At 40.5% G+C, this 14,167-nt stretch overlaps 1 long non-coding RNA gene across 1 annotated transcript in view; it reads right to left on the minus strand.

Annotated features, from left to right (window-relative positions):
- Window positions 1-8,610: 8,610 nt before the first annotated feature.
- LOC105988545 overlaps window positions 8,611-14,167 on the minus strand; it is a 70,402-nt gene continuing 64,845 nt past the window's right edge. Inside the window, exon 3 of the long non-coding RNA XR_001175203.1 lies at window positions 8,611-8,758. This is a non-coding gene — a long non-coding RNA (uncharacterized LOC105988545). The remainder of the gene's footprint in view (window positions 8,759-14,167) is intronic.

Genomic DNA, 14,167 nt, shown 5'->3' on the forward strand with positions numbered 1-14,167 from the left:
TCTTTATCAAGACCGCCAAGGACCAAAGTAAAAAAAAGAAGGGCGGGAATTTTGGCAGCTTTAGACACTAAAAATTAGCATTTAACTGTTCATAGAACTTTCTAGGAACAGCCAACCATAAATTCAACAGCATATATGTATTATGACTACTTCACATTAAAATTCTCATAATTGCAGATCAAATAGTGCTAGTTTTTCCCCCCAGCCAGTCCTGAGGCTTGAACTCTGGGCCTGGGTGCTGTTCCTGAGCAACTTTTGCTCAAGGCTAGTGCTCTTTCACTTGAGCCACAGTGCTACTTCTGCCTTTTTCTGTGATTAATTGGAGATACAAGTCTCACAGACTTTCCTGCTCAGGCTGGCTTTGAATTGCAATCCTCAGATCTCAGCCTCCTGAATAGCTAGGATGAGAGGGTAGTGGCATGAGCCACGGGCACCTAGCCTGTAAGTAGAAATTTAAAGTGATAAAAAATGGATAAAAATTTTTAGGGAGAGCTTTAGAAAGTGCTTTCTGAAGTTTAAGAGTTAACAGAAATTCAGAAAAATACTGCTGAGAGAAAAAGAGAAACTAAGAGATAATTAAGTTCATACACAACGTATTTTCCAATGAGGAGTGAATACTGAAAATTCCTTAGCCAGGAAGCCGTTCCTCAGTGTCTACATTTATAAACTAGAGATGACGATATATCTTCCCTATAGAATTGTTGTGGTGATTAAATGTGTCAAAAGTTATAACGCTCTTAAAACAGTGTCTGACATATCAGTAGACGCTAAAAGTATTTCATATAAAGTATTTTTATAAATGTTACTGTTTTCAGTCCTTCATCAGGGTAGAAAAGGGAGAATGGGGTGGGAGAAGACGGGGAACATACGAGGTGCCAGGCACTGTTCATAGACATCTGACTTGAATCCTTCCTACAAAACTATAAATTGGACAAGACTGTGCCCATTTTATGAAGGAGGACACAGAGGCTCTAAACCACACACTTCAGGCATACTTTCATTCTACAGTAACACAAGTGCATTTGCTCTCAGATAAGCTCTCTTTGCTTCCCAAAATATTAAGCCCACTGACATAGTCCCATAATAGGGTGCTAGAGGTCTTTAAAGCTATTCACTCATGCAAAATGGCATCGTAATAAAAATGTGAAAATCACCCTCTGTCCTCACATTGCCAGAGAAAGTAATTATAGATCTTTCAATTTTTCGCCATAGATGGCATTTTCCCAGCATTTAGTTACAGCCCCTTCTCCCGATAGGCCTGAATCTCAGAGCAGGCTAGGAGAGTCTGTCTTGCTTGTGTCCATCAACCCACATGTCCGGCCTTTTTTCCCTGTTTCTTTGTGGCAGCTATACAAATAGAAGCAAGATTGTCTAATGTTGTTGGTTTTCTCAAAGAAGCAACTTGCTATTTTGTCTTTGTTTACTTGCCTTTTGTCTTTGTTTACTATTTTACTGATGATTAGTTTTGTTTAATATTGATGTACATCTACATCTCTACATAGGCTAAATTTTGCACTGCTTGGTGTACAATTTTAGACAGTTGTACACAATTACATAACCACCAATAGGAAGATTTGGAGCATTTCAATTATTTCAAAAGGGTTCCTTACAGGCCTTTGTGGTCAGCTCCTTTCCTCACCTTCACCCTTGACAGCCACACATTTCCTGACTTTCTAGCTTGCCTCTTCCAGAATGTCATATAAATAGGATCATGTGGCATGTAGCTTTTTCAGTCTAGACTCTTAGGTCTGGAGGTACCATTTGTAGCTCTGAAGTACTGATCTGATTGGCTGAGCACTGGTGCTAATGCAGACAGGAATCAGTAAATTCCTGAAAGAAGAGGGTCAGGGGGCAAGGGAGGAAGAGAGGTGCCCTGGTGCCCATCAGAGAGACTCAATATGAACTGAGGACTGATTCTGCTGCAACATCAAGATTCCTCGTGTGTTTGGATCAATAGAAAGCTTTTTACCTGGGAAAGGCTTAGAGGAAGGAATCTGCTCCAAAGTTGCTTCTGAAAAGGCAACAGATTAACTTTGCAAAAGTCTCCACAAAGGATTTAAAAAATAATTCCATACCTAAGAAGAGGGGCAAAGATGAGGTTCTATCCTAATAGACTAAATCTAGGTGTTAAGGACAATGTTAGAAAGACAGAAGTCCAACTTCTATTTCATGCAAACATTCATATACATTATGAGTTACAATTATATCATATAAACTATAGTTACATAGTTTATTGTGATATGAGGACTATAATTGTATATTATATAAATATAATTAAAGCATTTTGGGGGGGTCCGGTCATGGGGCCTGAACTGTGGGCCTGGGTGCTGTCCCTCAGCTCTTCAGCTCAAGGCTAGCACTCTACCACTTGAGCCACAGCGCCACTTCTGGCTTTTTTCTTTTTGCTTATGTGGTGCTGAGGAATCGAACCCAGGGCCTCAGGCATGCAAGACAAGCGCTCTACCACTGAGCCACCTTCCCATCCCCTAACTAAAGCATTTATATGTATATAAGTATATGTGCAATCACTGGCTTTTGTCCCTGATCAAAAAGTTCAAAATAATCCTGATATTTCTGAATCTATACTAACTTTCTTTCTTTCTCTTTCTTTCTTTCTTTTCTTTCTTTCTTTTCTTTCTTTCTTTCTTTCTTTTCTTTCTTTCTTTCTTTTGTTGTTGTTGTTGTTGTTGTAGTTGTGGGGCTTGAACTCTGGGCCTGGGTGCTTTCCCTGAGCTCTTCAGCTCAAGACAAGCACTCGACCACTTCAGCCACAGTGCCACTGGTTTTCTAGTGGTTAATTGGAGATATGAGTCTCATGGACATTATTGCCAAGGCTGGCTTTGAACTGGGATCCTTAAATATCAGCCTCCTGAAGGATTACAGGCATGAGCCATCAGTGCTAGCTTGTACCAACTTTCTTGACCTGAGGATATATTATCATTTTGAAGTACCAAGCATCTCAGAAATTTAAAAAAAAAAAAAAAAAAGACAACTACAAACTGTTCAATCTTTTTGGAAGGAACATAAGTAGTCGATTTTCACTTCCCTTTTCTTAGGTCAAAATACACTGTAATACAATAAGGGCAGCTTCCCATTGGCACAGACAATGCCAAATTGCTGATGCCCTAGTAAGGTACTACCTGTCTTGACCTCTTCAGCTTTTCTGCTTTCCACATCACTTTAGAGTCTGTACTTAATGACCGACATTTCCATATGGCGAGCCCCACACTGTGGCATTTTGTGCAAGATGACTGCTTCAGAAAACACATCCGCAGAAGTCATCAGTTCTAATGAGTAGATTAACCCAGAGCTGCCACAGAGTGATCCGCCAAAGGTACAGTTGACAAAGTCTTCATCAGTCAGTGCTGATATAAATACCATCCTCCTCCTCAAGGGATCGTTTGCAATGTGTCCCTCCAAGCTAAATCAGTACACTAATTGCAACATCAGTTATGGGCCCTTTTGGTGATGAGAGGGACAAAGATACAAGGATGTTCTTAGGCAAAGCTATTTATACATGCCTCAAGGTCCTTAATTATCGTCAGGAAGGGAAATGGGAAGAGGCAGCAAGTTGACAAGACTGAAAATTGAATCTTCCCACTGCCTGCTGTACAATTCAAGCAAGAGACTGCCCTCCAGGTGCTTGGTTTCCAAAAGGAAAAAGCAGAAAACATGAAATTCTGTGCAAGTACTAACTTCTCAGTGGACAAATAATATTTCACTGTTAATGATCCTTTTTACAGTGTGTATCTTCTATCATTCAAGACCTCAGCAGATTAAGACTAAAAGAAAATTCAAATTTGATAGGCCCGAAAATTTTAATAAGATGTTTCAATAAAAATTCTTTTGATCCTTAAGAGTAGAAAAAAAGTCATGGAATAGAAAACTAGTTACTTAGAAGTTTTCTCAATTATAAAATCCAGACTTTGACCCATAAAAACTTCCTGTAGGGCTTGGTGTAATCTTAGCTATTCAGGAAGCAAAGGCAGGAGGATTCTAGTCCACGACCATCCCTGGCAAAAGCATAAAACCATATCTGAAAACTAACTGGAAGCAAAATGTCTGGAAGTATGGTTCAAGTGGTAGACCACTTGCCCAACAAGGTAAGAGCTCTGAGCTCATCCTTAGTATCATAACAAGTAACTTGGAATATAACATTCAATTATTAATTTTACATATTCATAAAGTGGTATGCTATATTCCAGAAGATTCAAAATATGGTACAGGAAGAACATCAAATGTAAGGCATCATTGGGAAGAAATCATTATAACAATAAGTGTATTTGTTCAGTGTCAGGGACTGTGTTAAGAACTCTATTAATAAATTCTTCCAGCTACTCAGTGCACCTAGGTTATAATTTATAAGGGTATTATAAAGAAACTATTAGGAAATTATAGCTCAAAAGACTAATCAAGTTTCATAATATTTAAGTAGATACAGATGTTCAACTAACTTCAATGCCTTCACCCTAAAACACTATTCTGCATGTTTGTGCCAACCACATAGCTAATCATCCTCATACTTCTATATCCATACTTAAAGCAGTCAGTCTTGCCGAGTGTGGTGACTCACACTTGTAACCCAAGCTACTGGGGAGTCAGACATCAAAAGGACTGTGGTTCAAGGCCACAGACAAAACTTAGTGAGATTCCATGTCAACAAATATCTGATATAATGCTGGGATAAATAAGCATAAATAAGAGAATCATGGTCCAGGCTGACCTTGAGGGGGTGGGGGGATGTGAGTTTCCATTCAAAAAAATATGAAAATCAAAGCACTGTTCAGTTGTATAATACCTGCCTCACAGGTATGATGCCCTGAGTTCAACCTCCAGCACCACCAAAAAAAATTATCAAGAGCTAGTTTTTAAAAATGAAGAAATTCTGACACATCTGACATCATGATTAAATCTTGAGTACATTATACAGAGTGAAAGAAGCCAGCAACCAAAGGACAAATACTTCTGTTCTAAGGACAGAAAGTAAAATGGTGGTTCTAGAGCTTGAGAGGAGGAGAAATGGGAGATTCCTGTTTATTGAGTACAGAATTCCAGTTTTATGGGATGAGAAAGTTCTGAAGAAGGTTATATAATAATGTGAATATCACTGAACTATTCTTAAAAATAGAATAGTATATTTTATATCACATACCTTTTCCATTCAAAAAAAAACTAAACTGAAAAGTTATTGCCATGTATGTAGTTTCTTCTATAGCTCAACTGTCTCTAAAATACATGCCAGGGTTGTCTTCTTTCCATTTCCTGGTCTTGACCCAGTTCAGTTCAGGCCTTCAGGTGATCTGAACCATTACAATGGCTTCCAAAATTTGGCCATTCCTTTCCTTTTTTCCTTTTTTCTTTTTGGCCATTCCTTTTCTTCCTCTATTCCCTTTCCTGTCTCCAGCATTGTTGTTTTATTTGTCCTTCCATTTAAAATAGCTTAATATACAGAAAATAATAACATATACTCAATACTCAGACTTGTAAATGTTATGTCTCATATCTTTTTTGTAATCAGTGCTGATCCTCCTCTTCTCCTCCCCTGGACATGAAAAGTAATCTAAAGTTTGTATATATCATTCTGTCCATAGTTTCACAGCATACACACATAGATTTATGGGTATGTTTACAAATGTGTTGTGTACATGTATGTATATATCTACATGTATACATATACAATATATATGTAAAATATTGATGTGTGTGTTTAAAAAAGTCATCCATGGGAACTGACCATGTAAATGTGAGCAAGTGGCAGATCAAGTACAAGGCCCTGAATTCAAACCCACCACAATTAACAAATACAAATAAATAACATAAATGCTATCAAACGCTATATACCTAACTTCTTTAGCTTGCTCCTTTCATTCAAAACTAAAGTAAGATTTGTCCATGTTGATATATACTGATCCAGCTCATTTATTTTAATTACAGATAGCACCATGATTTCTTTTTCCTCTTTCTCAACCACCACCATTCAGGTTGCTTTTAATTAGATTTACAAACAATGAAAAATTCTTTCAAATAACTGAATTTCTCTAGGCTGGCTCACCTAGAAAGACAATCACTAGACCTTAGGATCAATGAGGAACACATATATACTTCTGCATGAGGAAATGTAGCTTCAAGAGAAAGATGTGGCTAGAAGCGGTTTGATGGCTGAGAGATTAATGCCTTAAATTAACCTCTTGACCTTCCCCTCCATGTCTTAACACAGCCACAGCAGTTTCAAACACTGTTTCCTCGTATTGTATTCAAAACTAAGCAGTGGGAAAGGTGCCTGAAACCAGCAAACGTTCTCCTTCTCATTAGCTAGAAATGAGTTGTTAGGCCATCATCAGACATAAGAAGAAAGACAAAGTTATTATTTGGGTTGCCTATCCACTATAGTAGAATGCAGAGAAGGCACAAGGTTCTTTTTGTTTGTTTTTGTTGTTTGGTGGTCGTGGGGCTTGAACTCCAGGCCTGAGTGCTGTCCCTCAGCTCTTCAGCTCAAGGAGAGCGCTCTACCATTTGAGCTACAGCGCCACTTCCGGTTTTCTGGTGGTTTATTGGAGATAAGAGTTTCACGGACTTTCCTGCCCAGGCTGGCTTTGAACCGAAATCCTCAGATCTCAGCCTCCTGAGCAGCTAGGATTACAGGCATGAGCCACCACCACCCGGCAAAGGCACAAGTTTTTGAGAACTGGTTTAGGATAGTCAATCAACATGCCTGCCCTATTACAAAGTTTGCTACATAACACTGGTAGCTCATACCTGTAATCCCAGCTTCTTAAAAGGCTAAGATCTGAGGATCGAGGTTCAAAGCCATTCTGGGCAGAAAACTCTACGAGATTCTTACCTCCAACTAGCCAGCAAAAAGCCAGAGAGGTAGAGGTATGGCTCAAGAGGTAGAACACCAGCCTTGAGTAAAAATTCCAAGTAAAAGCACAAGGCCCTGAATTCAAGTACCACAGCTAGCCAAAACAAAAACAAAAACAAAAAAACAGCAAACTCAGATACCCTCAAGCAATGTATAAGTTCCCATTTCCAAATTTTTCTTGATATTGTCATAATCCTGCTTGTCAATCTTAAAGATTTGAAGTTGTAAGCCTTATGTTTTACTCTGATTATTAGTGAAATATAGGCTCTTTTACATGTTGTTAGTCATTTCTGCTGTAACTCTGAAGACAGGCACGTGTCATCATGCCCACCTTATTCCATTGAAAGTAGTATTATGAACAATTTTGCCTAAATTATCCTGGATCTGTGATCCTCCTGATCTCAGCCACCACATAGCTGGTATGTGAGACCTGAACTACCTTGCCTAGTTATTGATTGAAAAGGGGTTTCAAAACTTTTTATCAAGGCAGAACCTGAATCATGATCTAATCTCAGTCTCTGAAGTATATAGGATTACAGGCATGAGCCACTGTACCCAGCTCTATCATGCAATTTCTTGATCATATTCTTTTGCTTCTAGCTATTTTTCAAGTGGGGCATTGCCTTTATGCCTTTGTACTCTTTTTATTCCCTCTACTTGCTTAAAAATTTTAAATTATACTTTATTATTTTACCAATTACTCTTTATTGATGCTACTTAAATAAGAACCAAACATGAATTAATTCTTCTATTTCCTTTCAGGAAAAGAATACCTTGGCCTCTTAAAATGCTTTAATTCTAATCTCTCCTTTCATTTTTCCATACTATTTTCCAATATTGCCTTGGTTTTAAATGCCCAAAATATTTTTTATCTTAATAGACTACAAACATGTTTACCAATTTACTTTTTTATTAGTAAATAATAATTTGCTAACAAGGCGTTCTTCTTCAATGTGGAAAATCCCAAACAAGTTCCTATATATAATCTTTCTATTCTCTGCTGAATATATTGATTCATATGTGCAATATTCTGTCCTTAAGAATTAGCAACTCATTCAAAGTAATTGTAAATTGTAAGGAAAACAAAGATATCTGCAGGCAGCTGAGTTATGGCACCTCCTTCTAGAAACACACTCAGAAAGGCTTAAAAATATTTACCCTACCCACTCTCCCTCACGTCAGCCCGTCCTGTCCTCTAACCTTACAATTCCACTGGATGCTGAAAACCCCACTAACAGGCACCTCTCATATAGTCTTATTGTCTTTGATCATAATTTTGTTAGGGTTTTGTGTCATGTTTGTTTCTATCTCCTGCTGCCCTACTAAAAATAATTATCAATTTAACACTGAAATCTGAGCTCAGAGCTTAGTTGGAGTTTGAGAAAAATCAGTGTGAGTCCCAGCTCCAGTATGAAACAAGTTAGGGTAGGTCTCTGACACCTGAAATGTAAGTAACTGGTATGAATAATGAGTGGACAGTGGCTGCATTATTAGTCTTGCAGCATTTTCTCCTAGCACCAATAGGAGCAGGGGTATCACACTAGAGTTTTCTTTGTCTGATGTAATCTGATGTAGTCTAGATAGGTGTTTCTTGCTTGCCTTTGGTTGTGGTCAAACATCTCTGACTAAGAATGTTCTAGAAATGCCAAGAAAGATCATGCTGTTTCGCTGAGCTTCTGATGGCACAACGTAGTGATGCCTATGGCGCTGAGGGAGGGGAGCCAGCCCGCTGCCACACCCACCTTGGCAGGGAGAGTTACTGTCTTTGCTGATGCATTTTCATATCAACTGTGGCTCATCTCCAATAAATATCAAAGGTCTGTCCTTCTTTTCGTTGCTTGCCCTCGGCTTCATTCTTCACTTTATCCCCTCCGTCCTTCTTCTGGCACAATTTCCCTGCCAGGCAAAAGAAAACATTGACCGCTAAGATTTCTCTGTGGACACAGGGAGGCCAAATACCCAGTCAAGGGATTCAAACAGGTTTCTCTCAGGTGACAATGTCTGAGCTTCACAAGGAGATGTGGAGCAGGCAGGCTGTGTGCTGATATAAAAGAACAGCTTGCTCTTTATTGCTGGTTCCTGGATCCTAGTGACACCATAGCCACAGGAGGTGCCTATAAATGACTTTTGCTAAAAGCACTAACTCTTCACTTGGGCCTGCAAATGCTCCTTCAGTTTGCTTCTGTGTTTGCTCGGAGCCATTTGCTCCTACAGTTACATAGCAAGTCACCTTCTAAGAACAGGCCAGACGGATAGACATCTTGGGACAAGAGTGGAATCTATTCCCTGGGCAACAACTTTTTTTTTTTTTTTTGTCGGTCGTGGGGCCTGAACTCTGGGCCTGGGCGCTGTCCCTCAGCACTTCAGCTCAAGGCGAGCGCTCTACCACTTGAGCCACAGCACCACTTCCGGCTTTTTTTTTCTTTTTGCTTATGTGGTGCTGAGGAATCAAACCCAGAGCCTCATTCATGCAAGGCAAGTGCTCTACCACTGAGCCACCTTCCCAGCCCCCAACTTTTTTTTTCCTAGTGACAAGGCCAGCAAAGCCTTGCCTGACCAACCAAACCACATTGCCTGGATGGTTCAAAAGTTATGCATACTTTTGGCCCCTGTCCAGTCCTTTCTGTATTTATACCTGGAGCTCATGTCTGTAGCCCAAACTTGGGCTCAAGTGCTTACTTTGCCTCTTCCTTCTATGTGTCCATGTTGCATCATAAAGCTCCTATCTTTACCACCCCACATCCCTGTGTTTGGTGTATTGGGATGAGTATCAGACATGACACATTGGAACCCCACCATAAAGAGCCATAAACAGTGGTACTTGATCTGTGCTGCCAGCGAGGCAAAAACGGGACTGGGTCACAAGCACCTTGAGAAAGGTGGAGGCAGCTCAAACTTAGGGAAAGTTCTCTATCCCCGCAATGGTAAGTCCTGCCATTCTTGTGGGAAGGTTAAGTACATACAGATTGTTCAACAAATTTAGAAGTTCTCCACAATTTCTTCTTGGGGTTTTATGAAATCCTCATGGCTGGCCAATGGTGATCAATTCAACCCTCAGCTGCTCTCCCCTCCCCAGAAATGGAGAAGGGGGAGCTGAAGGTTCCAATGCTCCAATCCCTGGGTTGGTTCCCTTGGCAACCAGTCTTACTCTACAACTCTCCAAGTGCCTCTAGCCATCAGTCCTTTCATTAACCTCCCCAAACACATCATTTCCAAGAATCTAAGCATTTTAGAAGCTATATGCCAGGAAGTGGGGGCAGAGGCTAAATATCTATTTCTTACTGTGTCAAACCCACTTACATTTTCAAAGGCCTCAATGGTGTCATTTGCAAAGGTAGGAGGAATTGGGAAGTGGGGGAGCAGCATTCTAAACACAATTCCCCTCACTGTTATAACAAGTCTTTGCTATTTATTTTTAAACAACTGCACAAGAAAAGGAAATGAAATGCCCTCAGAGACTTTACAAAGTCCCATAAGCTTGTCTGGGGTTGGGGTGGTTTGGTTTGTGGAAAGCTGTTCTCACCGTCCAGAGCCGTGATGGACAAATGCTGTGACATGCCCTCAGTAACCCAGCAAGCCTTGGGCAGCCAGCCTAGCTGAGGAGGAGCCAGCACTGTAGTCAAGGCTTCTAGTTTCTAAAAACAGAAATAGTCTGGGGTGGGGGGAGAGTTATAGGGATATTTTAACCGGTGCTAAGGAGATAAAGAGGATAGGGCCAACCCCAACCTCAATCCAGCCAGATTAAACCAGAGGAGAAGAGTAAATGGAACTTTAGGGGTACCAAGGCCAAGAAAAGAGAATGTCCTCCCCCCATTGTGAGTGTAGGAAGTAAGGAGAACACCCTAGCCACCTATTGGTCAGCCTCCAGTGTCCCTGGAAAAAGTGTAGGTTGCTAGCCACTGAGCAGCTCAGCCCCCCATCCCAGGGAGCAATCCGATGTCATAACACCCCACTTTGTCCATGGGTTCACTCTCTGTGGTTTCAGTTACCCACAGTCATCCAAAAATAATACATGGAAAATTCCAGAAATAAATGTCATAAGTTTTAAATAACTTTTATTACAATAGCCTGATACAACTGTGTAATTTTATTATCGTTGCTGTTAACTTCTTACTGTCCCTAGTTTATAAAGTTTGTTATATTGTACACATATATTATCGATTGTATAAGTATAAGCAAAAAATATACTATCTGAAGTCTGAACGTCTTTCATCTTCTGTTGTGTAGGAGGACTACTGTACCTATTACTAGTCCACCAAACAACAAAATCAGTTTTTCTCTTTGGTGCTGAGGATTAAACATAGAGCCTTACACATTCTAAGCAAGTACTCTACCACTAAACTCCACCCTCCCAACTCCCCACATACTCCTTATTTTCCACAAAGGAAATAGCATAGTACCATAGCAGTGAATTTACAACTTCACTCGCAGCCTTGCTGACCAGCACCATAAGAAGCAATCCCATCTGTTTTGTGGAAGACATCCAACTCAATATGAGATTTCTCTGCTTCCTACTAGATCAATCTATGCTTTGCCTAGTAGTAGCCAACATCATATAACAAACCACAGGTTAATCTGGGTGTAGTAGTACACACTCATAGTCTCAGCTTCTTCCCAGGCAGATGTAGGAGCATCTTGAGTTTGAAAACAGCTTGAGGCAAATTAACAAAACCTTATCTCAAAAACAAAATTAAAAGGCTAAAGGACTAGGAACATAGCTCCATTGTCTGTTACATGCCTACCAAGCTTGAGGTCCTGGGTTCAATTCCCAGCACAAAATAAAATAAAATTAACATGGGAACTTCAGAACCTTCTAAGCAAGATTAAAAAACGATTTGAATGGGCAGCTGGGTAGAAATGTAACTGGACAAAAGGGTATGATCAAAAAAGGAAGGTATGACTGCTGTGATTCTTTGTGGTCTCTATAGAGCATTCCTTACACCCAGATATGGACCAGAATCCTCTGGAATGAGGGCCTTATGATCACCTATCCTACACAATGGCTCCAGTAATATTTCTAGGCTTTGTGGCTTACTTCAAGGGAAATGAGTTCTAGTTTCTATCGTCATGGTGGTGATAAGAAATTCTAGTTTCTATGATTTACATTTAAGAGGAAGAAAAGAAAGAGAGAAAAGAAGGTCAGAGAGGACGCTTAGTGCTGAAAGGGCTCCTGAGCCCCACCAGTTCAAAAGGAGGCTCTGCTAGCATGAGTCACTGCTGCTCGGCCACACGTCCTGCTGCTGAGATGTCTACCTAAAAGACCTTCTTAAGCCGGGTGCCAGTGGCTCACAATTGTAATCCTAGCTACTCAGGAGGATGAGATCTGAGGATCACAATTCAAAGCCAGCCTGGGCAGGAAAGGCTGTGAGACTCTTATCTCCAATTAACCACCAGAAAACCAGAAGTGGTAGAGTAGCTCAAGTGGTAGAGCACTCGCCTTGAGTGAAGAGCTGAGGGACAGCACCCAAGCCCAGAGTTCAAGCCCCACAACTGAAAAAAAAAATGAGGATTAAAATTTGGTTAAGTATTCACTGGAGGTTAGAGGGCATGAAGCCTGAAGAGGTATCTCACAGAGAGGTTCTCTGAAGGTGACAGGTCTGGTCACAATTGTACCAGTTACCAGCTGCCTTCAAACCCAAATCTGCCAAGTGACTATGAACAAGTTCTAAAAACCTAGAAGCCTCATGATCTTCTCCTCTAAAGAAACATGTTATCTCTCCCAGGGGGGCTAAGGGGAGGAGTGAATAAAATCATACAATTTGATTTCAAACTGTTCTGTCAAATTAATAAGACTGTATCATAATTTGTTAGACAGGTAAAATACATACTTTAATTCTGGGTTTTTTTAATACTTTAAAATTTTAACAAATTGGGCAATTATTTTGGATCTATCATCTGTTGCCATAACTGGCTGCTGCTTATCATCCACACAGCATCAAGACTTAAGACAAATGGGACTGATGTCATCTGGAACTCTTCTTTGGAAGAGCTTCTTTTGACCATGGTTTATCTGGAATGGAGACATTGCTTTTTAAGAAATGTCATGAAGGTTGTCTAAAAATAAAGTGCATTTGAACTCAAAAAAAACTTAAAAAAATAAAATTTTAGACCTCCATCTTTTTTTTTTTTTTGTCCATCGTGGGGCTTGAACTCTGGGCTTGAGTGCTGTCCCTACACTCTTCAGCTCAAGGCGAGCGCTCTACCACTTGCGCCACAGTACCACTTCCGGTTTTTGAGTGGTTTATTGGAGATAAGAGCTGCACGGACTTTCCTGCCCGGGCTGGCTTTGAACTGCAATCCTCAGATCTCAGCCTCCTGAGTAGATAGGATTACAGGCATGAGCCACCAGCGCCTGGCTAGACCTCAATCTTAATTGAACTTTTACTGTTGTGGCATAATAAGGAGTCCTGGGTTGGGATTACAAAAAAAGTAATTAACTGTGCAACTTTGGGTGAGTTACTCAACCCCCCTGTACCTCAGTTTTCCTTATCTAAGAACTGAGTTAACATTATGAATACTATAGGCTTTTCTCTTTCAAAACATAAGACAATGAGAAGAGAAAGCAATCATATATTGCAAGATGCAAATGGTGAGAAAGATGTTACAGGTACTACTCAATGGTGGGCTTGTTTTTTGGTTTTGTTTTTTTGGGGTCCAGTCATGGGGCCTGAACTCTGGGCCTGGGCGCTGTCCCTCAGCTCTTCAGCTCAAGGCTAGCGCTCTACCACTTGAGCCACAGTGCCACTGCCAGCTTTTTTCTTTTTGCTTATGTGGTGCTGAGGAATCGAACCCAGGGCCTCAGGCATGCAAGGCAAGCACTCTACCACTGAACCACCTTCCCAGCCCTGGTGCGCTTGTTTTACTTCCTGCATTACAGACCCTCGAGGTCACAATCCAGACTGCAGTCTGAATTTCTCTTGCTACCCTAAGCATATGCCCAGAAGTATTTGGTTGGGGCAGATCATAGACATACTGATCATAGTCAAAGCCACCATTTATTGGATCTTCTGTGTGTCTAATCCTGTGCTAAACACTGCACAAATATTGTCTCACAACGCTACATGGCAGGGGGCAATTACTTCCCATACGTAATTATTTACCATCACACAGCAGATAACCCGAGATTGTGTGCCAATACCTGTGCTCACATAATCAGTCAGTATCCTCTCACTGTCCTTTGTTGGATGCCCTTGGGAAAGGAACAAGGTAACTTGGATTTGATGATACCAAAGCCTGGCTCTTAAGTCTTCATGCTAACCTGCATGAAGGTGTCTTTCAAGCAAATTTCATTATGCCCCAATTTCC

This window comes from Dipodomys ordii, unplaced genomic scaffold, assembly GCF_000151885.1.
Source record: "Dipodomys ordii isolate 6190 unplaced genomic scaffold, Dord_2.0 Scaffold3, whole genome shotgun sequence".
Lineage (NCBI taxonomy): Eukaryota > Metazoa > Chordata > Mammalia > Rodentia > Heteromyidae > Dipodomys > Dipodomys ordii.